Below are 279 nucleotides of genomic sequence, written 5' to 3' on the forward strand. Positions count from 1 at the left end.
TGGGGGTCGTTTTGTTTTCGTTTTTGCCCCCCTGGGTCCTTTGGGGGGGCGTGCATGCCTTGGTTTTGTTTCCCAAAATAAATTTTTATTTTTAAAATTAAATAAATCTAACAGGGGGCCCTAGAGGTGAAGGCAAAAGGTGTGGAAATGTCCCGCTTTTGTACCTCCCCCCTAACCCCGGGAATGGCGAGGGGGGAAGGGCTTCTTTCGGCAGGTCTTTTATAAAACAAATTGGGGGGGGGGTTCCCTTCCACCCAAAGTAAACTTTTTGGATCCCCT

This window comes from Penaeus monodon, chromosome 28 (genome assembly GCF_015228065.2).
Source record: "Penaeus monodon isolate SGIC_2016 chromosome 28, NSTDA_Pmon_1, whole genome shotgun sequence".
NCBI classification, from domain to species: Eukaryota; Metazoa; Arthropoda; class Malacostraca; order Decapoda; family Penaeidae; genus Penaeus; species Penaeus monodon.